Source organism: Aquarana catesbeiana, linkage group LG02 (genome assembly GCF_042186555.1).
Source record: "Aquarana catesbeiana isolate 2022-GZ linkage group LG02, ASM4218655v1, whole genome shotgun sequence".
In the NCBI taxonomy this organism is placed as follows: Eukaryota; Metazoa; Chordata; class Amphibia; order Anura; family Ranidae; genus Aquarana; species Aquarana catesbeiana.
The window spans coordinates 703,768,900-703,795,276 of NC_133325.1; the positions used below are offsets into that span (position 1 = coordinate 703,768,900).

Below are 26,377 nucleotides of genomic sequence, written 5' to 3' on the forward strand. Positions count from 1 at the left end.
ATGGATCAGGTAGGATTGTCCAATAGATTAAGCAGGGAGCTGTCCAGCATCCCAGATAGCTTAGTGGGAAGAGTCAACGCCAGACACAGAAGAGGTCCCAGGTTCTGACAGTACTCCCCTCCTCTCAGGATGTCCTCTGGATGTCTTAGGGCTGGGTTTGTGAGGAAACCTCTGGTGGAATTCTCTTGTTAATCTAGGGGCATGAACGTTCTCCTCAGGCTCCCAAGAATTCTCTTCTGACCCATAGCCTTCCCATTGGACCAGATATTGTAGCTTGTTTCTAAAGATCCAAGAATTCGAGAATTTTCTCCACCACAAATTCTACTTCACCCTGTACCTCAACAGGTGGAGGAGGTGGTAGAATTCTTCCAGAAAAGGGATTTTCATGAAATGGTTTAAGTAGTGATATGTGAAAAACAGGGTGAATTTTCATACCATCAGGAAGTTTTAAGCGAAAGGTAACCGGATTAATTTTAATCTTTTTCCTGTTTTGTTACTTTACTCTTTCTAACTTAAAGTGATTGTAAAGTCTCTGTTTTTTCTATAAAGATAACAAATATGTTATAATTGCCTGTTCTGTGCAGTTGGTTTTGCACAGTGCAGTCCAGCTCAGATGAAGATTGAAGAAAGAAAGCCTAAAAAAAAGAAAGAAATACAGCCACCACATCTTAGAATTGGTAAGCTGCAATATAATAAATGTTTGCATTTGGGTTTAATACGGCTTTAAGACAACTTAAAGCGGAACTTCAGTCATTTTTTCATCTTTCCATCTATTAAATCCTTAGCCCTTGTTGTTTTAACTTTGGATAGTAAAACATTTTTTTTTCTGCCAGTTAATACCTTATACAACCCACTTCTTGTTTCTTGTCTGGTAAAAATCCGAGGCTTATGACATCATGCACATCTCTCTCTCTCACTCACAGGTTGCCAGGAAGGGCGGAGGGAAAAGTCATAAGAGGGTCAATGAGAGCTGCAGAGCTGGAAGTTTGCCTCTGTGTGTCTGTGTACATCTAGTAAGTAAGTGAACACACAGCAGCTCCAACTGCCCACAGTTAAAATGATTTCAGCCAGACTCAGTGAAGGGAGATTTCCAAAGCATATTTGGCAAGTACAGAATCACAGAATATGTAAAATAATATGCAAAGTGGTTGGAGGGAAGCTTCAGAATGGCAAAGATGTTTTTATTACAAATGATGTGAGCAGACTGCAGTTCCTCTTTAATGACTTAACAAACACCTTGTTTAGTGAAGAAAATACTTTCCCTTTATTAAACTATTCTTTGCAAGACAGATCGTCCAGTAAATGATCCGGAGGCATCATCTTCTACCTGGAGAAGGTGATCAGAGATGAATGTGTGTCCCCATAACACTGATCAATGGGAAGGAAGGAGAGTCCCATGACTGTACATAGAGAGAGGAGCCCGAGGGGGAACATCCAATCATGTGACATCCCGGATCTATGTAGGGTGCACAGTGTGCTTCTCACATGACCCGATGACAGGACACCGACATGTCCTATACGGTGTATAGTATGAGGATGGTGATCTCCTGCAGTACCTCAGCCCGGTCACAATTCTCTCATTCACATTGTCCACTAAAATCACCGCACAATACTCATCAATGAGAGCGCAGCCTGGGGACAGTGCAAGACCAGCATCACCTCCGCCACCTCCCACAACACGCCGTGACGTCATGACGCGGCCCCGGGGACGTCAGGCGCTCTTGTCAGAAGAGTCTGGGCGGCTGTAGAGCGACTCGGGGTATGTGAGTGTGTGCGGGACCCCCGGCCCCTGTCTGTCCTCTTCTCCCCATCCCTCCGTGTGTCAGGTCTGAGGTACACCGACTGTGCGCAATGTACTCCTCTCCTCACCAGCTGTGTGCAATGTACTCCTCTGCTCCGTACACAGACTGTGTGCAATGTACTCCTCTCCTCTGTGCAATATACTCCTCTCCTCACGAACTGTGTGCAATGCACTCCTCTCTTCTGTGCAATGCACTCCTCTCCTCCAGTATATAGGATTGTGCAATGTGCTCATCCCCTCAACAGTATGCAATATACTCCTCTCCTCACCAGCTGTGTGCACTATTCTCCTCTTCTCCTCTGTACACCGTGTGCAGTGTTTTCCTTTCCTCCTCTTACACCGTGTGCAAGATACTCCTCTCCTCCTCTGTACATAAACTGTGTGCAATGTTCTACTTTCCTTCTCTCCTCACCAGCTGTGTGGAGTGTCCTCCTCTCCTCCCTCTGTACATGAGCCATGTTCATTGTATTCTTGTTTTCTGTACATGAGCCGTGTGCACGGGGTGAAGGAGTAAAGCAGCCCATAGATTGTGAAACGTTCTTTCCTTCTACAACAGGTGGAGCCTTCCCTGCCAGCAGGACACAATGAAAACGGCTAGTGGCTATAGGTGCCAGCAGTATTTGCATGTACAAAATCTGACAGGCTGGTTGTACCCAAGTTGATCGATGGATTGACCTGGGTACAACCAGCCTTCCCATAGGTGAGTTGAATCTCGGGTGATCCCTGCTGAACTGGCTTGGATTGTATCCATCTATGGCAGGGGTCATAGCAGCAACCTTTTTCCACTTAAAGGCAGTATTCAATATATGTGAATGCATGGAGGGCTGTATTCACCTGCTAATAAATGACAATAACAGCCGCTGCACCTCTGGCCCCCTTTACATTACACAGCCCCCACACCTCTGGCCCCTCTACATTGCACAGCCCCTGCATCTCTGGCCCCTTTACATTACACAGCCCCCGCACCTCTAGCCCCCTTTACATTACACTGCCCCCGCACCTCTAGCCCCCTTTACATTACACAGCCTCCTGCACCTCTAGCCCCCTTTACATTACACAGCCTCCTGAACCTCTGGCTCCCTTTACAATACACAGCCTCCTTCACCTCTGGCTCCCTTTACAATACACAGCCTCCTGCACCTCTGGCTCCCTTTACAATACACAGCCTCCTGCACCTCTGGCTCCCTTTACAATACACAGCCTCCTGCACCTCTAGCCCCCTTTACAATACACAGCCTCCTTCACCTCTGGCTCCCTTTACAATACACAGCCTCCTGCACCTCTGGCTCCCTTTTACAATACACAGCCTCCTGCACCTCTGGCTCCCTTTACAATACACAGCCTCCTGCACCTCTGGCTCCCTTTACAATACACAGCCTCCTGCACCTCTGGCTCCCTTTACATTACACAGCCCCCTCACCTCTGGCCCCCTTTACATTACACAGTCCCGCGCCTCTGGCCCCCTTTACATTACACAGCCTCCTGCACCTCTAGCCCCCTTTACATTACACAACCCCACGCACCTCTGGCCCCCTTTACATTACACAGCCTCCTGCACCTCTGGCTCCCTTTACATTACACAGCCCCGCGCCTCTGGCCCCAATTACATTACACAGCCCCGCGCCTCTGGCCCCATTTACATTACACAGCCCCCTCACCTCTGGCCCCCTTTACATTACACAGCCTCCTGCACCTCTAGCCCCCTTTACATTACACAACCCCACGCACCTCTAGCCCCCTTTACAATACACAGCCTCCTGCACCTCTGGCCCCCTTTACATTACACAGCCTCCTGCGCCTCTGGCCCCCTTTGCATTACACAGCCTCCTGCGCCTCTGGCCCCCTTTACTTTACACAGCCTCCTGCGCCTCTGGCCCCCTTTACTTTACACAGCCTCCTGCACCTCTGGCCCCCTTTGCATTACACAGCCTCCTGCGCCTCTGGCCCCCTTTGCATTACACAGCCCCCCCCCCCCCTCCCCAGGTGTGTAAGCACAGAGGGATGGGGTGTTTTAAATTTTTTTTTTTACATGACATCGTTTCCGGGTTACTAGATCCAAGACCCGATCGAAGCAGATTCCAGCTTCGTGTCTCTGGCCAGCCAGCGGACACGGCTGGTAGCTCGGGCCTTCTGGTGGGACGGGGGAGGGGATGTCCCCTCCCGCTGCTTGGGATAACAGCCGAGTGGCTTCTTAGCTGCATCGGTTGTTATCCCAAGAAAGCCAACCGCTGGCTCTAAAAAAACGGTACTGGGGTGATGCGTGCAGCTGTGAAGGAGGACAGCGTGAAGAGGTTAAAATGTCCACGGGCTGGGTGCACGTTAATTCATCATGTGCACTGGTGGGCCGGACATTTAGCGGCGGCAGGCCGGGTGTGGCCTGTAGGCCGCCGACCCCTGATCTATGACCAGCTTAAGAAAGCAATGTTAAGATGAAACCTGTAGATAGGTCTTCAGAGAGCAGAGACAAGATGATGGAGTGTTATGGGATAAGATACATGAAAGTGCTGGGGAAAATAATAATATGGGACAATGAATGGAGGACAATAGAGGATAATATACGGGAATGTGTAGGGGTATAGAAAGCACACGGGAGAGCAACTGAGGAAAGAACGGTGCCACTTAGGGCAATCCCCCTAAGCTTTCCTCTTCTGTCCTCTCTTTTCGTGTGTTGATACATATTATTATTATTATTATTATTATTATTGTATTCTCTTGTCTCTATTCCCCAATAATTTACACATTTCCCCTTTGTAATATTTTACCCCACTCCCATGTGCTTCTAACTGATGCTCTTTTCTGGTCGATACCCCACACTCATTCTCTTTTCTTATTAATTTTTTATATTGGCGCCTCTCTAATAGAAGCAACTATCTTCTATATTTTTTGTATTTTTTTTCCTTTCCATAGAACCCATTAATCATTCTTTTCTCCTAGAATTCTCTGAAATCCCTCTCGTCTTGTATAATACATGTCCTTCATTTTACTAATTCCTCCTGGCAGCCCTCCAAAGTTATTACTCTTCTTAGGTGACCCCCGTGTCATTCTTTTCTGTTAGGTTCCTTTCAAATTATTCTCTCATTTTAGTGCCCCCCTTCCTTTTAATTTTCTTCTCATAACTGTCCTCTGTATTATTCTCCTCTATTAGCTCCCCCCCCTCCGGTGTTCTTTCCACAGCTATCCTTATAGTACTCGCTTCCAGTTACCCCATTGTATTTTTTTTTTCTCTCAGGTACTTCTATGTTTTTACCTTGTCATCAGACATCGTTCTCTTTAGGCCTCATGCACACTGGGTGTTTCCTCTGTTCCTCTGAACGCCTTTTCCTCTGGCAGGAGAAAAGCTGCTAAAAAAAAGCTGTAAAAGCTGCGTATTGCACATTCGTGCATATGTGTGTTAATGCAGTCTATTTGCCAGAATATTAGTTTATGCATCAATGAGCAAGCACACATAAATACAGTGGGGACGGAAAGTATTCAGACCCCCTTAAATTTTTCACTCTTTGTTATATTGCAGCCATTTGCTAAAATCATTTAGGTTCATTTTTTTTCCTCATTAATGTACACACAGCACCCCATATTGACCGAAAAACACAGAATTGTTGACATTTTTGCAGCTTTATTAAAAAAGAAAAACTGAAATATCACATGGTTCTAAGTATTCAGACCCTTTGCTCAGCATTTAGTAGAAGCACCCTTTTGATCTAATACAGCCATGAGTCTTTTTGGGAAAGATGCAACAAGTTTTTCACACCTGGATTTGGGGATCCTCTGCCATTCCTCCTTGCAGATCCTCTCCAGTTCTGTCAGGTTGGATGGCAAACGGTGGACAGCCATTTTTAGGTCTCTCCAGAGATGCTCAATTGGATTTAAGTCCGGACTCTGGCTGGGCCATTCAAGAACAGTCACGGAGTTGTTGTGAAGCCACTCCTTCGTTATTTTAGCTGTGTGCTTAGGGTCATTGTCTTGTTGGAAGGTAAACCTTCGGCCCAGTCTGAGGTCCTGAGTACTCTGGAGAAGGTTTTCGTCCAGGATATCCCTGTACTTGGCCGCATTCATCTTTCCCTCGATTGCAACCAGTCGTCCTGTCCCTGCAGCTGAAAAACACCCCACAGCATGATTCTTCCACCACCATGCTTCACTGTCGGGACTGTATTGGACAGGTGATGAGCAGTGCCTGGTTTTCTCCACACATACCGCTTAGAATTAAGGCCAAAAAGTTCTATCTTGGTCTCATCAGACCAGAGAATCTTATTTCTCACCATCTTGGAGTCCTTCAGGTGTTTTTTTTTTTTTTTTAGCAAACTCCATGTGGGCTTTCATGTGTCTTGCACTGAGGAGAGGCTTCTGTTGGGGCCACTCTGCCATAAAGCCCCGACTGGTGGAGGGCTGCAGTCAACAATTCTGTGTTTTTCTGTCAATATGGGGTGCTGTGTGTACATTAATGAGGAAAAAAATGAACTTAAATGATTTTAGCAAATGGCTGCAATATAACAGAGTGAAAAATTTAAGGGGGTCAGAATACTTTTCCTCCCCACTGTATGTCTAGCTGTTAGGCTCGTTTAGGCACGTTCTGCATTTTTTCTGCTCAAATGCTTCTCTTCTGAATGCGTTGGTGTCTGCAGTGTTAGGCTATTATATAGGGGTTGATTTACTAAAGGCAAAAAGACTGTGCGCTTTGTGAAATGCAATTGCACTCTGTAAGTTGCTCCAGAGCTTAGTCTGCTGACTTCCATCATCCAATCATGTGCAAGCAAAAATGCTGTTTTTTTTCTTACTTGCATGCGATTAGATATTCTTTGCAAAGTGAAGCCTTCCCTCATTTACTAAGTTCAAAGTGCACAGTCTATTTGTCTTTAGTAAATCCACCCTATACTCTTCCAGCAGGATAGCACATTGTTGTAGACTTGTTGTATTCTGTAGTGTTTATGCCCATCTTATATCAGGTGATTCTGGTGAGCATTGCTTCATTTCCTCCAGGATCCCTTACTTTACTTTGTATTGTTTGTACTGTACTTATCTTTTCTCTTGAATTTTTAGTGTACCTTCTAAGTCGAGCTTTGCCTTGGTGATAATATTGTTTCAAAATCACAGGAATAGAGATGCTTAAAAAAAAATTCTTAGGTGAACTTTTCATTCTAATTATTACACAATTCCAGTGTCTGCTGACTGCAAAGCTCTTTACAGATCTGGAGCCTGTAGTGTTTGATGACACTATTGTTCACTACAGGAACTACACAGTTGTCAGACTTGTGAAATATCCTGTGGGTGTGTTGTAATAAACCCATTTTTGAAGTGAGGTGCTGTAGTACATACTACTTTTCTGTCAGTGTTCTGCAATGTGGGAAGAGTGCTTATTGACAGTGAGCGTGTGACTTTATTATTGAATGGCAGCATTAATTCCAATATGTGTGTTTAGTGATCGTATTGTGTCACCTATGCCTTTGTAAATCGGTTGATTATTATGAGTATTTTTTTCCTCTAAATGTAGAACCAAAGGCAATTTCTTATCGTACATCACGGGACACAGAGCCATAGTAGTTACTATGTGGGTTATAGGCCACCTTCAGGTGATGGACACTGGCACGCCCCAAGACAAAATGTGCACTCCCTATATAACCTCTCCCACTGCTGGGAGCATCTCAGGTTTTTTCGCCAGTGTCTAAGATGTTGGTCACGAGTAAAGATGTGCTGTGCTGAGCCCCACTGGAGCAATCCTTGCTGGGGCTAGCTATGCAGCTGGATCCATTCAAAGTGTCCTTTTGGCTGAATTGAATGGTACCCGGGCCTCATATCCGAAGAAACGAGGTCTTGCCTGTAACGCTTCTCTTTACAGGGCTGGACCCCGGGATCCAGTACTTTTTGGTATTAAGGCCATAAAGTTTTTACTGGCGGTGGTGCTATTACAAGTCCAGGATTGTGGGTTTATTTGAGGATCCTCAGCTCCTGAAGGTTTAATGGAACCCACCGTGAAGGGTGAAGATTGGGTCTGTTGGTTTACCGCAGAAAACCCTGCGGTGGGAAAGGTAAGTGGAGTTTTCTAAGAAATTTTAAAAAATTTCTTATAATTTTCTCCTTTAAATTTAGTAAGTGTTGTCATGCCTATGTATCACCACTGGGGGTTGTATTGAGCACTTACCATCTCATGCTTCTCAGAGAGCCCACGTTGTGTCTAGGAAGCAGCAGTTTCTTCCTCCTCTGGGCAAGCACCAGACCTCGGGTAAGTCTGAGGGGGTTCCCTCTCCCCACCAGACGCCCCTCTGTGCTGTTTTTTTCTTCCCCTCTTCTCAGGGAAAGAGCACCACAAGAAATAAAAAAAAAACAAAAAAACGGGGCAAACGGCACGCCGCTCAGTGGCTTCCAGACCCTTTCCTCCCTGTGGATCAGGAGCCTGCGCTCGCGTGGGAAAGAGCTCTTTTAAAAAAAAGAGGGTAAGGGCCGTATGCGATGGGGGCGGGGCTTAGCGCGGCGTTGGCGTCCTCCAACGTCCAGCGTGGGAAGGTATGTTTTAAAAGGCATCATTTGTGCTGTTACATGCTGCAGGAGGGACAGGAGCAAAGGTGGCATATAAGAAGGTTTGGTGACACAGGCATTACTGTTGACACATATACTACTGCATCAGGCTGAGCATTAATAGCAGCAACAGGGCTGGACTATTGCTCAAGCAGTGGATGCATTCCTTCTGGTAGTACCTCTGCTTTGTGCATCGGCTATGGTCAGAAGGGGGGTGAAAAACACCTCAAAAAAGGGCTCTAGAAGGACTGCTACAGTCACACGGAAGCCTAGATCCATCCCAGTAAAGATGGCATCCTCCCCTGAGAGTAATATGGCTGGTCAGAGTGAGCCATCAGGAGGGGCAAGTGTTGCAGCTGCTCTTAACACTGCAGCCCCTGTGTATATTACTAAGGAGGTTTTTTCTTCAACCATATTAAGCTTGGAGCAAAAAATTGATGCTTTAATTGCATCCCGGAGTGGGACTAAGTGTAGCAGGTCACCGTCCATTGCTCAGGACCCTCATATTGAGGAACAAGGAGCGAGAGATGACAAATTTCTTTCAAAGGACCAGGAAGAGGCTGAAATCTCCTTTTCTGAAGAACCTGATATGGAAGTGTCAGGTTCGCAGGAAAGATTATTGGTACAGTTTCTCACTGAATTGGTCCGCTCCACATTTTTACTGCCAATAACGCAGTCGGTCGATGAGCCCACTTCTGGTTTGGGTTCACTAAAGCCTCCCCAATCTGTTCATTCTTTTCCTATACATTCATGGCTAAGGAAGCTATTCTGAGTGGGAGCACCCAGATAAACAGTTTTTTTTCCTCCGAAAAAGTTTTCAATACTTTATCCTATGGAGGAAGAGTTTTATAAGAAATGGGGAATTCCAGCAATTGACGCTGCTATATCCTCTGTAAATAAAAACCTGACTTGTCCAGTAGACAATGCTTATATGCTAAAGGATCCAAAGCATAAGAAGTTAGAGTTCCTTTTTAAAAACTATATTTTGCTCGCAGGTTCAGTCGTTCAACCTGCGCTGGCAGTGATCGCAGTATCTCAGTCCTTAAAGGACCAGTTTATATAGGTACTCAAAGTTATTCCTGATCAGCAGGCCCAAAATTTGGCCAGACTATCAGAAGCATTGTGTTTTACAGTAGACGCTATGAAAGATTCTATTCTCCAGGCCTCATGGCTCATGCTAGGGCTGGTACATGTGCGTAGAATCCTATGGTTGAAAAATTGGTCAGCCGAAGTGCCATGCAAAAAGCTCTTGCCCAGTTTCCCTTTTCATGGTGAATGGTTGTTTGGAGACGATCTGGATAAGTATATCCAAAGAATTTCTAATGGGAAAAGTTACCTTTTACCTGTTAAGAAGACGTTTAAGCATTTTTCTTTTAAACATGCTTCTTCCCCAGTGCCAGGGGTATCAGCCTCCAGGCAATCACGATGGCCTCCACCGTCAGGTTCAAGAGGTAAACCTCAGGGTCAGTCCCAGGGCCAAAAAAGGACCTGGGGAAAAAACCCACAAAACAGAATACTAAAGCCTCCTTATGAAGGGGCGCCCCCCGCTCGCTCAAGTGGGGGTAAGGCTTCTACAGTTTTCAAAGGTCTGGCAGGAACAATGTCAAGACAAGATGGGTGGCTTCCTCAATTTCTCTAGGTTACAAACTAGAGTTCTGAGAGTTCCCGTCTCCTCGTTTTCTCAGATCAAACGTTCACAGAGATCCAGTGAACTTTTTTTCTAACTTTGGATCATCTCTTGTCTCAGAGTGATATCGGTGGTCCCATTGGAAGAGCAAGGAGTCAAAATCCGATCAGTAGTCTCCATCCTACCAGGGGGAGAACTTCTGGCGTCAATCGACATCAAGGATGCTTATCTCCATGTGCCGATTTTCCCTGCTCACCAGAAATTTCTACGCTTTGTGGTGGAAAATCTTCATTTCCAGTTTGTAGCTCTGCCTTTTGGTCTAGCTACTGCACCTAGGGTGTTTACAAAGGTCCTGGCTCCTCCTTTAGCCAGACTAAGGGCTTAAGGTATAATGATACTAGCCTACTTAGACGATCTACTCTTGATAGATCAATCGGTAGCCCGCTTAAACCAAACTTTGGTCACCGCAGTCAGATACCTGGAATACCTAGGTTGGATTCTCAACCTAGAGAAGTCCTCCTTAAAACAATCAAGGAGATTGCAGTACTTGGGGCTGATCATAGATACAGCTCAGAAGAGGGTGTCTTTGCCCCAGGAAAGGATCAGTTCCATAAAGGAACTGATTCAGTTGGTCAAAACAAAGATGAATCCTTCTATTCGACTTTGCATGAAATTGTTGGGAAAGTTGGTGGCTTCTTTTGAGGCCGTTCCTTATGCGCAGTTTCATTCAAGACTTCTGCAAAACAGTATCCTGTCAACTTGGAACAAGAAGGTCCAAGCTCTGGACTTCCCAATGTGTTTATCCTCCAATGTGCTCCAGAGCCTTAATTGGTGGTTGATATCCAAGAATCTTCAGAAAGGGAAATACTTTTTACCAGTTACCTGGAAGGTGGTAACCGATGCTAGCCTTCTGGGCTGGGGAGCAGTCCTGGAAGAAGTGTCTGTCCAAGGGAAATGGTCCAAATCAGAGATGACGTTGCCCATCAATATTCTAGAGATTCGGGCAGTACGCCTGGCCCTGGAGGCCTGGATGTTCAGACTACGGAATTGTCCTGTCAGAATCCAATCAGACAATGCCACAGCGGTGGCCTATATCAATCACCAAGGGGGCATGAAAAGTCGTGCGGCCCAGAAAAAGGTGAATCATATTCTTTCTTGGGCAGAAAACAACATTCCTTGCCTATAAGCAATTTTCATTCCAAGGATAGAGAATTGGCAGGCGGACTACTTGAGTCGCCAACAATTGTTCCCGGGAGAATGGTCCCTTCATACCGACATCTTTCTGTCCATATGTCAAAAATGGGGAGTTCCAGACGTGGATCTGTTTGCGTCCAAGTTCAACAACAAGATTGACAACTTTGTGTCAAGGACAAGTGATCCGATGGGATACGGAACAGATACCTTGGTCGTTCAGTGGGATCAGTTTTCACTGATCTATGCGTTCCCTCCTGTTCTGCTGCTTTCGCGTCTTCTTCGCAGGATCAAGTAAGAAGGGAAGGAGGTGATTCTGGTGGCCCCAGCGTGGCTCAGCAGATCTTGGTTTGCTGAGATCATAAAGATGGCGGTAGGAGACCCTTGGATCCTACCACTGTGGCCAGACCTTCTCTTGCAAGGTCCGATATTCCATCCTACCTTACAAACGCTAAATTTAACAGTTTGGCTATTAAGACCCACATTCTAAAGGACCGTGGGCCTTCAGCTTCAGTAGTTTCTACTTTGGTTAATGCTAGGAAGCCGGCCTCCAGAGTCATATACTATAGAGTCTGGAAGGCATATGTCTACAGGTGTGAATCCAGGGGTTGGCACCACAGAAAATGTCATAGGTAGGATCCTTGAATTCCTACAGTTGGGATTAGAAATTAAGCTGGCCTTGAGTACTATCAAGGGCCAGGTGTCGGCCTTATTGGTATTTTTTCAACGACCATTTGCTTCACACTCTCTCTGGTTCGTAACTTTATTCAGGGGGTAATGCGGATGAATCCCCCAGTTAGGTCACCCCTGAACCCTTGGGACTTAAATTTAGTCCTGTCCGCTTTACAAAAACAGCCTTTTGAGCCAATTCCAGATATTACCTTGGTCCTCTTGACAAGGAAAATAATTTTCTTAGTTGCCATATCTTCTGCAAGAAGAGTATCAGAGTTGGCTGCTCTTTCTTGTAAAGAGCCATATTTGATTATTCATAAGGATAAGGTTGTATTGCGGCTAGAGCTGCACAATTAATCGCTAAAAGATCTCTCGATTCACCCCCTCTGACCATCTATGTTGTAAAGCAGGGATCCTCAAACTACGGCCCTCCAGCTGTTGCAGAACTACACATCCCATGAGGCTTTGTAAAACTCTGTCATTCACAGACATGACTAGGCATGATGGGAATTGTAGTTCCTGAACAACTGGAGGGCCGTAGTTTGAAGACCCCTGTTATAAAGTGTCTCGAGTTACAAGTGTATAGTGTTCTCTACTTACCCTGGCAGTCTGCCAAACCTGGCACTCTGCCAAGATTTTAACAACATTGTAACTCTTCTGACTTAGATGAAAGGGATGAAACTTCTGTGTGAATATGCAGGAAGTTTAACCACTTAAAGTCTAAACCTTTTTCTGACACTTGTTTCTTATCGTTAAAATCTGATTTTTTTGCTAGAAAATTACTTGAAACCCCCAAACATTATATATATATATATATATATATATATATATATATATATATATATATATATATATATATATATATATTTTAGCAGAGACCCTAGAGAATAAAATGGGTATTGTTGCAATATTTTATGTCACACTGTATTTGCACAGTGGTCTTTCAAACGCAATTTTTTGGGAAAAGTACACTTCAATGAATAAAAAAAAAAAACGAAACAGTAAAGTTAGCCCAATTATTTTGTTTAATGTGAAAGATAATGTTACGCCGTGAGAATCGTGAGAGAATCGTGATCTATCTTCTGAGCAAAAAAAATCGCGATTCTCATTTTAGCCAGAATCGTGCAGCTCTGATTGCGGCCTCATCCTAATTTTCTACCGAAGGTAGTGTCAGGTTTTCATTTAAACCAGGATATTGTTCTGCCTTCATTTTTTCCAGAACCTCGTTCTATGGAAGAAAAGTCACTACATTCTCTTGATGTGGTGAAAGTGGTCAAGGTCTATTTGAAAGTGACCGCTCAGATTTGTAAAACATGTTTTGTTTATGTTGCCATACGGTCCTAAAAGAAGACAGGCAGCGTCGAAATCTACTATTGCTAATTGGATTCATCAAGTGATTGTTCAAGCTTATGGTTTAAAAAGGAAAATTCCTCCTTTTCATATTAAAGCGTACTCCACCAGGGCTGTTAGTGCTTCTTGTACAGTGCATCACCAAGCCTCCATGGCTCAGATCTGCAAGGCCGCAACTTGGTCTTCAGTCCATACATTTACCAGATTCTATCAAGTAGATGTAAAAGGTCATGAGGATATTGCCTTTGGGCGCAGTGTGCTGCAGACTACAAGTCCTCTAGTCTCTTAGTGCCCTACTTTTGTTGTGTCTCCCTCCCTTCAGTTGGCAATGCTATGGGACATCCCACATAGTAACTACTATGGCTCTGTTTCCCTCCCTTCTTAGTATACACGTGTATTGCTTTGCTACAAAACTGAGGTACTCCCAGCAGTGGGAGGAGTTATATAGGGAGTGCACTTTTTGTCTTGGGGCATGCCAGTGTCCATCACCTGCAGGTGCCTATAACCCACATAGTAACTACTATGGCTCTGTGTCCCATGATGTACTTCAAATGAAAGGATTTAAGCTGTTATACAAAATAAAAAAAAAATAGGATTTTTATAACGCAGCCTTTTTCAACCAGGGTGCCTTGAAGTTTCTTTTTGGGGTGCCTTGACAAAACGCCAAAAAAATCTCAAAAATTGTATACAAGCCGGCATGTTGATGAGGGCTGCCTTTTGGTTACACTAAGCCAAAGATTTTTGTTGTGCACATCCTTCTAGTGGTAGGCATCCTAATAAACAATGGCATCCTCAGTTGATTAGGAGGATGTCAGTTGCTTGCATAGCATCCTTGTTTGACACTTCTGGGGTCACATTAGCTGAGTGATGGAGAGTGAGGGAGAAGAGAAACACTGGAATACTAGTCAGTACCAGTTTGCAAAAGTGTATTTGCTTTGGAAGACTAAATCACCTCGAACATTGGGTGTCCTACTTGGACTTGTGGATGTTGCTGCATTATGTAAAACTATTAGAATATTTTTAACATTTTAGAATTGGGTGTCTTGAGACTGTCCATCATTTTTAAAGAGTGCCTTGACTGAAAAAGGGTTGAGAAACACTGGGATAATGTAAGGAAGAGTTATAACCCCTGTCATTATTATTTTTTATTTTTTTTGCCTTACCTTCACTTCCTTTTACATAGCCAAAACAAAGTAAGGAGGTCTCTGGTAGTCACCAGAACTAGTCTCCCCATTGGATGACTTCTGTATGCCTATTCAGGTGACAACCCAAAACATTGGATTTTCTTTTACTTTCATTTTAAATTATGGCAATAAACAGTACAAATAGGGGGAATTACCCCAACAGGGACACAGGCAACAACAAAGACCCAAGAGATGCTATAATCCCTCTTCACTCTATCCAAAATATAAAATGCCTTTTGTTATACTTTAACTTTCCTAAATTCTGATAATTGAAATCAGTAATGCTGTCTGGTGATTTGAGCCTGTGTTTCCCCCATTTGTTTGCCTTTATTCCTTTCCTGCCTTTGCACTATGTGGTTAGAATAACTGACCTTCCTTTTCACTCTTATTTCTTCCGGTCACGCAGCCTGGGATTATTATGTTAAAGTGGTTGTTAAACATATATATAATTCTATGCCAGCCCCTCTTAGAGGCTGTCATAGCACACTGTGTATGTTGTATTTAAAAATGAGCAGTGTAAATACTGAATATCCGCTGTCTTCAGGCTGGTCTCATCACCCGCGGCCGCTTTCCAGCTCTGATAGATGTCTTCTGTGGGAGGGGCCGCTCGTCTCCTCCATAGAAGACACCCATCGGAGCTGGAAAGCGGCCGCGAGTCACGTGACCAGCCTGAAGATAGCTGATATTCAGTATTTACAGCGCTTGTTTTTAAATAAAACATACAGTGTGCTATGCCAGCCTCTAATAAAGAGGCTGGCAGTGACATGATTTATATTTTAATATTAAAATAGCTGTGGGGGGGCGGGGCCGGGCAGGAGACATACAGAGAGGGCGCTGACAGGGAGGAGTGAGGGGGATTGCAGAGAGCAGGCAGCCTATCACAGAGGGAGGCACTGTGATCAGGGTGGAGCTGTCCTGGTTATTGTGGTCTGTTTAGAGAGGCCATACAGGAAGTGGTAGGTTTAGGGTAGGGTGTTTTTGTTTTTTTTTGTTTTTTTTTAGAGGGGGGCAGATTACACAGCACAAGTGCTGTGTAATCTGCTTTAAGGGACCAGAATAAAAAAATTTTTTTGGGGGGGTTAACAAACACTGACTAATTTGTTCTTTGTGTCCAAGAAAAATCTTCCTTTAGCACCATGGTACAAGTTTAATAATATCCCAGCCTTTCTAATACTCCAGCTCTCACTGGCATTAATCAGAAGTCTCTTAGTTTAGTTTTGTTCAGTGTAATATTGGCCGTCTTGTTGGGCATTAATTTCAGCGATAATGGTGGAGCCTTTTCTCATAGATTTTTTTTTCTTAGGTCTGTATTGCGGATTCACTGGTGAAATTTGCTTAGTGAAAGAATAGCTAAATATGCCTAAGTAAGACTCAACTGATTCACCAGCATTTTCTGGCAGGATTTGCCCTCTGTAATATGACATTTGCTGAGTGAATCTTATTAGTTGGGATCCTGCCGGGACAAACCCTGATAGTATAGTAGCCACTATTTTTCACCTTTGACCAAATCTTTGTGGAATTCTTTTGGGAGAATCTCGTTAAATAACAGGAATGTCCTTTCCTTGAGACGCTTTCCATGGTGCTGAAACTGTGTTTAATACAGTAGGAGAGTTAAAGCAGTATTAAAGTAGTTCTAAAGGCTAGATTATTATTTTTTTGCAATTCCAATAGTATGTAATTACCTGCTCTGTGAAGCGTTATTGCTTAGAGAAGTCCCTCTGCCAGTGCTCTCCCATCGTTCTTATGAGTGTCCCCTCAGCAGGCAGGCTGCTATGGGGGGCACTCTTTCGGGTGCACTTGTGAGCCTGCCTGTGTGCGTTCATAGATACAGACAGCGCAGTGCGGCTCAGTCATGCCACCTGATCCCTCTTCAAAGGATTTGACTAACAGCAGCAGGAGCCAATGGCTCTTGCTGTTCTTAGTGAGGCCTGTGGGACCAGCAAGAGGGGAGAGAAGACTTGCAGGTAAAACCAACCCTACAGTTTACAACCAATTTAGACTCAAAAACAAACATTTATTACATTGGAACTTACTAGTTCTTAGATGTGATGGCTGCATTAGTGTGTGTTGTTTTTTTTTTTTTTTTTTTTTTTTTTTTAGGTGTTCTTTCCTCTGTTCCTCTATTTCCACCTGGTGATCCTGCCAGTAAGGCCTCTTTCACAGGCTTTCCGATCAGGTCCGTCTGTCAGTTTTTCAGGACGCTTCATTCATCCCTATGGGGCAGTGGATGTCAGCGGTGACATGTCTGCTGCTAACCAATCCAATTCTGTCTGGATGGTGATCCTATTTTCCATCTGTCTGGCGGATCCAATGGGATCAGATGAAAATGGACAGGCAGTCCGATCTCCCCATAGAGGAGAGTGTGGCTCTGACAGGTCCGTCTCAGCACAGTGAGTGGGACGGACCTGTCATCCGCCAGCTCAGCAGGAATCAGTGGATTGATCCCCTTGCTGAGCAAGCGGAGTCCATCAAATGAACAAGCCCATGTGAAAGGACCCCAAGTCAGTTATTTTTCAGTAAAACAAACTGTCCTGCAAATGTAGCAGCTAGAGGTCTGAGACGAATCATGTACCACTGACAGGAGTGCTTACAATGATCAGTTTTTATTTCTGTAAAGCCTTCATCCCAAAAGAAAAAAAACTGTCTGCTGTTACTGCTAAGCCTAAAAATCCTACAGCTAATGCAGCCACCACATCTAATGATTGGTAAGCTGCAATAGATTACATTTTTGGTTTGGGGTTTTATACCGCTTTTAAATAAAAAAAAAAATGGTGTTGTTTAGACTGTTCAACAATGGGCTATGATCTTACAAGAGCCCCTTGAAACCAGGGTTTCCTAGCACATAAAATTGTGCCAGTGGCAGAAACCTCTTCAGTGCACAAACACTGAAGCAAATGGAACCTGTGTGGAAGGAGGTTGCACTGCGCAGGTACAGGCACCATTTTGAGTTTCTGCTCTTTTCGGACTCTGAAATGGCAGAATACACCAGAAGCAGGCCCCATAAGATATGGCACAGGCCACAGTGCAGCTAGGGATCTTTGACCTCCAGGTGGTGGGACACTGGGAGGCCAACCTCTCCTTACAATCCAGTAGGTGAATATTGCTGCTGATTCTGGAACAGAGCAGCAATGGTAGATCTAAGCTTCTACAATGCCAGTGGAGATAGTCTACCTTCCACAAACTCCTTGCTGGGGCAACAGACTGGCTGTAGCTTCAAAGCAGCATCTGTTTTTTTTTTGTTTTTTTACTTTACATTCCTTGAGTACTTTTGTTTCTAACGAGAATTTTTTTTTCAGCTGCCTTTGCCATTGTGCTGGATCAATGATGGTAAGGATCTTTGGTGGGACAACTGTAAACAGTCTAGGTGTTAGTCACAGCATGGGCTGTGAGTGTCCCCTTGAACCTTTTAAAGAGTTGGGGGTGGAGGAAAGATCCATAGAATCAGTTTTCCCAGACACCCTCAAATATCTCCCAGATTCAATGGTCAACAGTGAGTTTGCTCAAGGAGGTTATCCATAAAATCCTGAACCTGTAATTTCTGGAAATCTCGGGGCCTATAGTGACCTGAATGTGGTCTTTAAAAGCATCCAAGCTAGCTCTTCATACTTATGTGGATCTGTACAAGGACTTGAGCTAGAGAACGTGTCCATACTCACTAAGCTGTTTGCACAACTATACCTGATGGAGGACTGCTTCTGGGTTCAAAATGGTGTATTCAGTGGCTACAAACTGGAGTTTTGCATCTTTCCTCCTCCATGCTTCATGCCACCAAACTTGACTACAGCACCCAACAAAAGCGTAGCTCTGTTTGCTGTGCTGGACCTTTTACACTCCCAGGGGGTGATTGCCCCATTCCATTACCAGAAAGGGGTCATGGTTACTATTTCAACCTTTCCATGGTGCCCAAGCCAAATGGTGGTATGTGGCTCATTCTAGACCTAAAGTACTAGAACAAGTTTCCGCATGTTCAAAAGTTCCATATAGAATCTGTGCAGTCAGTGCTTTGCTTCTCTTCGTCAGGGGGATTTCTGACCTCAGCTATTCAGATTGTGGCCTTGCCCTTTTGCCTGGCCATGGAACCATTAGTATTCACAAAGGTGCTGGCCCCAGTGTTGGGTCTCTTTTGGGGATTCCTATTCTGGGATTTCTGGGCGATCTGCTCCTGCAGGAACAATTAGTTGTGCAACAGATGGTGCATGTATTACAAAACTTTGGTTAGGCTCTCAATCTCAAAAAATCATCACTGGGCATAGTCCTGGACATGGCCCTGGAATGCTTTTTCCTTCCCCAGAAAAAAGCTTTATACCATGGTCCATGATATAAGAGTTGTGTTCCTTGGAGCTCCCTTCTATATACTTTTGCATGAGAATGCTGGTGCTGCTCCTTCAGGGCAGTCCCTTAAGAGCACTTTCATTAAAGGCTGTTGTAACTCAACAGTCTGACCGCATCAGACAAACTATGTCCTTGAATCGCACCATGTGTCCAAATCCCAAAACCAAGCTAGCCTTGGAATGGTGGCTATCTAGCCTGGTGCTAGAGTGGGAAATCCATAGCTGCAGTGTTGAAGAAGCTGACAACAAATGCCAGCCTGTCACACATGGAAGAATCATGGACTCCCTGTCAGTTTCTGTGGATGAAGATGCCAGTGAAGGTCCTGGAGCTCAGGGTGATTTGGCATCCCCTTTAACACTGGATCTCCTGCTCCAGTGACCCAGTCAGGGTTCAATCAACAACACCATGGCAGTCGCATACATAAATTACCAATTCAAAATCAGCAGTCTGGTCGCAGACAAGCAAAGCTCATTATGACTTGGGCAGAAATTCACATTCTAGCCCTGTTTGCTGTACACATTGTGGCAAAGAAGCTTGCTAAGTAGACTTCTTAAGCCACCAATGACTGGATCCTGAAGACTGGTCTCTCCACCCAGTGGCGTTTTACCAGGTTTGCCTCTTGTGCAGCAGTGAGTATGTAAAACGATATGCACCTGTGGACTGGTCGGCGGTCTAAAACTCGGTTTACTAGGAAGGGGGTGACCAGGGTATGGAAAAGCATTGTTCCGGTAAAAGGATCAAGCTAGGGTAATTTGGGGAAGGAGCCCCATTTTTTTGATGGGCACACACCCCAGAGCTGCACGATTCTGGCTAAAATGAGAATCAAGATCACGATTCTCGCGATGTAACATCTTTCACATTTTACAAAAAAATTGGACTAACTACTTTTTTTTTAATTCATTGAAGTGTATTTTTTTCCAAAAAATTGCATTTGAAAGACCACTGTGCAAATACAGTGTGACATAAAATATTGCAAAAACCGCCATTTTATTCTCTAGAGTCTCTGCTAAAAAATCCATGTTTGGAGGTTCTACGTAATTTTCTAGCAGAAAATACTGATTTTAACTCGAAAGCAACAAGTGTCAGAAAAGGTTTAGTCTTTAAGTGGTTAAACTGACTTTATTTACAGACTGAAGTTCATTTCTTTGATCTAAATTCTAAAAGAACTAAAATATACTTTTGTGAGTGAGTAGAGAACCTCTCTGCATTTGAATGAATCGTGTAAATGCTGCATAGAGATTGTGAGGGGGTTGAATCGCGATATTATTATTTATTTTTTATGATTAATTGTGCAGCTCCAGCACACTCTGCCTGCCCCTTGCTAGAGGGATACCAGTCTGAATGCCTGGTGTGCCAGACTAGTTAGTTCAGAACTCCCCAAAAGCTATTCACTCCTGAAAAGAAGCACTGTAGAATAAACATTCCCCACTTTAAAACAGGGGATAGTTTGAATATTGTGGAAGGGGGAAAATTTGTACATTTTGATTTAAATAATGAATCGACAATCACTGAGTGATAAATAGATAAAATAGCACAGTAAAGCACATTCCCATTGAAGAACTAATGTTGAGCTGTTCCTGTTTGATGTAGTTTTAACATCTTGTTTGATCTTATTTTTCAACTCGTGTATCTTGTTTGAAAATGGGCGAAAACCACTGTGATAAATATACGGGATGAGGAAAGTTGAATCCTGGTGAAATATGGTGGCAGTTTTCAGATGAATGTTGGGTTAATGTATTCTTGAATCCTTGATAAATATACCCTATAGTTCTTTAATTTACCTAAAGTAGAACTATAGGAAAAAAAAATATATATATTTTTTACATTTCATTTTGAATAGTTATGCTGCGTACACACGGGCGGACTTTTCGACGGACTAGATCCGACGGACTTTTCGACGGACTTTCGAATGAACGGACTTGCCTATACACGATCAGCCAAAGTCCAACGGATTTGTACGTGATGACGTACGACCGGACAAAAATAGTTCATAGCCAGTAGCCAATAGCTGCCCTAGCGTCTGTTTTTGTCCGTCGGACTGGACTAGCATACAGACGAGCGGACATTTCGACCGGACTCGAGTCCGTCGGAAAGATTTGAAACATGTTTTATTTCTAGGACCGTCGGACTTTTGGGAAAAAAAGTCCGCTGGAGCCCACACACGGTCAAATTGTCTGACGGAGTCCGGTCCGCTGGACCTAGTCCGTCAAAGTCAGCTCGTGTGTACGCGGCATTAGGGTTATAACCCCGTCGGGTGATTTATGTTTATTTTTTTGACATCTGTGTCCCATAGGAAAGATTTCCTTTCACATCTGTCCCACAGCCAAAACAGGAAGTTAGAGTAAATTCTGCAAATTAAGGGAAAAATCTTGGGGCCCCCCAGGTCACCAGAATTGGTATCCCCATGGAAAACCAGACATTTGGGATTTTCTTTCTCTTTTTTAGCTTTTCAATGATAATGGTAAACAGAAGCGGACAAATAGAGAAGGTTTTCCATAACAGACAGTGGTAGCGATAATAATCTGACAGGTATTCTAATCCATCTCCACTTTGTCCAAAATTAAAAAAAAATGGCTCTAGTTAGTTATACTTTAAAAGTTAAGTAGCCTTTGATTTGAATTGAGCATACAATATAAGCAATTTCTTTAATCTGCCAGCTAAGCTGAGATATCACAGCCTGTTTTGTCACTGCTGGCTTCCTATGTAATGTTGTCCATGTGCTGGGGCTGGCCGCAGGGAATGATAGCAGTATGTGCCTGAGATTTTTCTATTATTCTCTATGGCTGTGACAGACAAGTGTATTACTTCAGAGATGCCAGGAGCTGCATCACATATTCTATAAACACAGCGCCAGTCTTGTGGAGGCCAGATTGTTTAAACGGAGAATTGATAATGCAGGGCTTGACAAATTTGCTTTGAATCTAGGAGTCAGCTAAAAAATTTAGGAGCCGAGGGGGCAGCAGAAAAATGCTGGAAAGGAGGGGGCAGCTGTATGTAGAGGAATCGATCTCTCTATTTTCCTTTTATACAGCCTCTGAAAGACTGCTTATCCTCCTCTCCCTCCCACAGGCATTCAGAGGCTGCTGTAGGAAAATTGAGAGATCGATTCCTCTATATGCAGCTGCCCTGCCATTCTTTCTATAATTTTTTTCTATTAGTAAGTGAACATGCCACCATTGGCAGTCTGGCACTCACTTTCTCTTGTTTGGCTTGTGGTGTCTGCGGCAGATGGCAGCAGTGACCCCTATCCTGACATCAGGCGATGGGGTCTCCTCCAGTTCCTCCTCTCTCATGGTCACTGGTCAATTGACCTATAGTTTGCGCCCCCCGGCCCTGACGGCTGATCTAAATGGGCATCCGAATGAGAGGCCAGGTGAGTGGCACAGGTTCAAGGAGCAGCACAGCTGCTTTGAGCCTCACAAGTATACCTTCCAACTTTTTGAGACAGGAATGAGGAACACCTACTAGCAAAAGTATGTAGGCATAGGACACGCCCTCTTCCACGCCCCCTTAAAGGAGAATTAACCCCAAAAATAGATGATTTTAACCTACAAGTGCTTTTTTTTTTTTTTTTTTTTTTTTAACCACTACTATTCCTTTATATTGGCTTTTAACATTTACAAATGCTGCAGTTTAAAAATTGGATGAAAGGTTTAGCACTGGGAAACATTTTTTGAAAGATAAAAAGTGCATTTTATATACAACTATATGGATCAGACCAAAATGAGGGACAAATGAGGAGGAAAGAGGGACAGAGGGACATTGCTCCAAATCAGAGACAGCTGGGAGCTCTGCTCACAAGGACAGTGCTTTGTGTGCCCTATGGCCAGTCTGGACCTGCCTGGTGCCAACAGTGAATGGGCTTGCAAAAGCCCAGGCACGAGATGGAAATTCTAGGCGCCATGGCGACCTGCCGCTTGTAATTTGTCGAGCCCTGTGATAACGTGTTTTGTATATACAAATATGTATAAGTAGTGCACTTGCCTTAGAGATGAACTCTTTTAACCGCTACACATCCGCGCTATAGCCGAATGACGGCCACAGCGCGGACCTGAATTCCCGGGAGGCCGTCATATGAGCGCGCTGTGATCACTGAGACACTGAGACTCGGCTGATCACCGATCCAAGTAAGGGGCCGGTCCCGGCCCCTTACCATGTGATCAGCTGTCAGCCAATGACAGCTGATCACATGATGTAAACAAAAGATCGGTAATCGTTTTTTTTTCTACTCATGCTGACAGCGTGAGTAGAAAAAAAAGCCGATCACCGGCTCAGATGTCAGGGACATCAGTCCCCAAGTGGAAGAGGCACATCTGCCTCATCAGTGCCACCAAATAGTGCCACCTATGAGTGCCCACAGTGCCACCTATCAATGGCCACCTGTAGTGCCAATCAGTGCCACCTGGCAGTGCTGCCCATCACTGCCACCAATTAGTGCCCATCACTGCCGCCTCATCAGCGTACATCAATGAAGGAGAAAAATGACCCGTTTTAAATTTTTTATAACAAAATATAAAAAAAATAATTTTTTTTTTTTTTTTAATTCAGTTTTTTACATTTTTTTAACAAAAAGTAAAAACTGCAGAGGTGATCAAATACCACCAAAAGAAAGCTCTATTTGTGGTGAAAAAATGATAAAAATTTCATTTAGGTACAGTGTTGTATGACTGCGCAATTGTCATTCAAAGTGCGTCAGCGCTGAAAGCTGAAAATTGATCTGGACAGGAGGGGGGTTTAAGTGCCCTGTAAGCAAGTGGTTAAGCACCAATCTTATGTAAACTGCCCACGTAATATAGGTTCAGTGCTTTCATTGCATTTAGGGGGTGTATCTGAGCTCTGACTTTGAACTCGGGTTTAAATATGAGTAATGTGCTCACCTGGGTTTAGACACTATCAGTTTATGCAAGACTAGAATTTTGGATGTTTATTTACCAGAAAATTAGCAAAACAAAAGGTAAGCTAATGCACACCCAAATCACTGAATATGACATCACTCTGGCTGGTGGGGGGTGGGGGTGGGGGGGTAATCGAAGTGGGTTTAGTAAGTTTTGGAGCCATTTTGTGTATTTGAATGGTTTGGATGCTACATGCAGACAGATGAACCTCACTTGAGAAAGGGATTTTACTCACTCCAAAATGTGATTCCCACCTCCACCTGATCCTGAGTTTTTTTCTGATATGTGGCCCAGAACATGTTTAAAATGCATTTCAGTTGCAATCTGGGTGTCCATAATAAGTTAATGACACCTCAGACACAGGTCGCAATTGCAGTGCGTTTGCCTGCACCAAATAGCATGGTACAAAAGTTCCATGCTATCTGATTAGTGAGTTTCCAAAAGTAGTGCATGCACTACATTTGGTATGGTGCAGTGCGATTTGAACCCTTTTCAAAATGAATAAGCTCAAATTGCAACAAATTGAATGAAATGTGAATCGCACAGGAACGCACAGCTAGTTCCTGTAGGATTCTTGGTGTGATCTGCCCTCTATCATGTGTATTAATGTTTGTTAATTTGCTGTACTTTTAGCCTGGATTTCCTCCCTGTTCTAATGAGAAAGTATATGATGCTTGTATCTGAAAGCTTGCTATGTTTAGATAGGACTGTGGGGAGATCTTGTTCATGTGCTCTGATGTACTGTTATGTTTTTATGTGATGCTTTCTTTCATTAATATAACAAAACTCAAAATCTTGGGTGTTTGGAGTGCTGTGTTGTATACCAGAACCTGCTTTCATAGATTTGGAAGTTTCTGGTACAACAAGGCAGTTCGGTAAATAAAACAAACAGGTGTAAGCTCAGTTCATGAAGCTTATAAGGCATGTGTTATTTGCTATAACTGTCATTATTTTCAGCCTTGCAGCTGTTATTTTCAGCTCCCATTGGCTTTGATTGTGAAAATAACGGTTGTTATGACCTTTGTATAACCATTGTTTTCAAGTTTCAAAAGTCAGCCGCATCCGTTCCGGAGCTCTTTCCAATATGCTGAGAGACTTGTCACCTGAGATTATGTTTTCTTCAGAAAAGCATTGATTAGCTGTGGAAAATAGAAGGATCCTGGAGTTTGCATTGTACTGTAAAGCAAAAATGCTTAAAGTGGATATGGGGTCAAAACAGAGCTTAAATCTTCTCCCACCCCCATTTTAAGCCCTATACTAACTAGCCTGTAAAGGGAAGCTTTGTATACTTAATCTAAGGGCGCTCCAGTTTGTTCATGTGATGGGCTCCTAGGACCAGCTTGAGAGGAGAAATGGCATACAACAGATGCCCCATAGTAAGTCTATGGGTGACATCACTGCCCAGGCTCTGCAGCCCTTGTTGTTGCCTCTCCTGTCCCCTGAAGCCAGCCACTGGGGAGATAACGTGATCAGACCAGAGTGCCCTTAGATTAGGTAAGTACAGACCGCTTTCCTTTACAGGCTAGTTAGTATAGGGCTTAGAATAGAGTAGGGAGCAGGTTTAAGCTTAAGCCTCATACACAGGGTATGATTGTTGGCCAACCAAGCACCTGATTTTTGTCAAAAGAGCTTGTGCCAGGATCTTGTCTTGCATACTAATGGTACACAATTGTCATGCAACAAACATGAACGTGGTGACGTACTACAAGGTATTTCAGCTCTTGAGCACCACCCTTTGGGCCCTTTGTGCTAATTTTGTGTATGGTGAGCATTGATTCCGGACATGCATGTTTGTACTTTCGACTTTTGTGTGACGGACTTGTGTACTAACCATACGAAAATCTGACGTCAAAACGTTGTCCACCGAAAATTTACTAGCCTGCCATCCAACATTTGTTGGCCAAAAGTTGGATAACAATTGTCAAAAGGAGCCTACTAACGGTAAGATTTTAGGACAACAGTCTGTCAACAGACAATCCCCTGCCAACAATCGTACTGTGTGTATGAGGCTTAAGTTTGAGTTTTGATCGGACTTCCACTTTAACCACTTGACTTCCGCAAGATTTACCCTTCAAGTCCAGGCCATTTTTTTGTGATACGTCACTGTTACTTTAACTGACAATTGCGTGGTCATGCCAAATAAAATTTTTTATCTTTTAGTTTTTTTCCCCCTACAAATAGAGCTTTCTTTTGGTGGTATTTGATCACTGTGCTATATTTTTGTGCTGTAAAAGGAAAAAAAGAAAAATGACAATTTTGAAAAAAAATACAATTTTTTACTTTCTGCCATAAAAAATATCCAGTAAAAAATCGAATTTCTTATGTTTATGCCAATCTGTATTTTGCTACATAATTTTGGTCACAAAATCCCAATATACCTATATAGAGTTGGATTACACAAACGTTATAGCGTCTACAAACTATGGGATATATTTATGAAATTTTTATGACTTTTTTTTTTATAATAGTAATGGCAATGATCAGTGACTATAGTGGGACTGGGATATTGTGGAACACAATCAGTAACTGCCACTTTTGACGCTTTCTGGGAACCAGTGACACTAATACAGTGATCGCTGCTAAAATTATGCACTGTCACTGTACTAATGACATTGGCTGGGAAGGGGGGTTAAACATCTAGGGCTATCAAAGGGTTAACTGTGTGCCTAGGCAGTGTTTTTGTGCACTCTAGGTGCTGCTTTTACTAGGTCCATCCCTTCTCCCCTTGTCAGAACAGAGATCTGCCTTGTTTACATAGGCAGATCTCTATTTTGTGTTTTACACACGATCAGCGGGTGCTGGCGGACATCCAGTGCCC

General features: G+C 43.6%; 1 protein-coding gene across 3 annotated transcripts in view; it reads left to right on the top strand.

The window, feature by feature from the left end:
• Positions 1–1,608: 1,608 nt before the first annotated feature.
• AP1S2 (adaptor related protein complex 1 subunit sigma 2) overlaps positions 1,609–26,377 on the top strand; it is a 138,226-nt gene continuing 113,457 nt past the window's right edge. The window contains exon 1 of one of the 3 annotated variants that reach the window (XM_073616925.1): positions 1,609–1,759. The gene's annotated coding sequence lies outside the window, so the exon portion shown is untranslated. Of the gene's footprint in view, positions 1,834–26,377 lie in introns of all 3 variants that reach the window. The other 2 variants (XM_073616927.1, XM_073616932.1) reach the window with 2 other exon arrangements.